We start from the raw sequence: 547 nt of genomic DNA, 5'->3' as shown, positions 1-547 counted from the left end.
GGTGGTGTCGTGTGTGTGCGTTTTTGGTAGGGGGCAAGTAGCGGTGGGTCCTGGGGCTGTCATTGCTGTCAGGCTGTTGATGGATGTATCACTGAAAGGTCAAAGGTCGTCTGCAGCCTGTCAGAGAAAGCAAAAGGCTCATTACGCCATCGGGCTCATCAGGGACATGACGGCCTCGGTTCATTTGGTACTACATGTCTGGTCATGTTGAATTTTCAGTGCTTGGCTTTCTTTCCACAAAAAGCACATTGAGAATATGATTGGCTGGCATAATTGCCTATCCTGATTGGGTAACTTGCAAAGGGTTGTTCAGTGTTCAGGTGACCAGATGGGCTCAAACTCTCGTCTTTGATCTTGCACACTGTCTGCTTATGAAAGCTGATATGCATTTTAATGAACGTCAATGATTTAAAAGGGCTCTTTACAATTGCAGAGTACACACTTGTTCCTGTTTTTGTCTAACTAGATGCGACAAACAAGTATTTCCAAGCACCAATTGTCTGGAGTGTTATCATTTTATCTAGCAGAAAGGTTTGTTTTGTTTCAT

The sequence above is a fragment of the Osmerus mordax genome, chromosome 17 (genome assembly GCF_038355195.1).
Source record: "Osmerus mordax isolate fOsmMor3 chromosome 17, fOsmMor3.pri, whole genome shotgun sequence".
Taxonomy (NCBI): Eukaryota; Metazoa; Chordata; class Actinopteri; order Osmeriformes; family Osmeridae; genus Osmerus; species Osmerus mordax.
The sequence above is the reverse complement of the archived record's forward strand: the minus strand, read 5'-3'. Positions refer to the sequence as shown.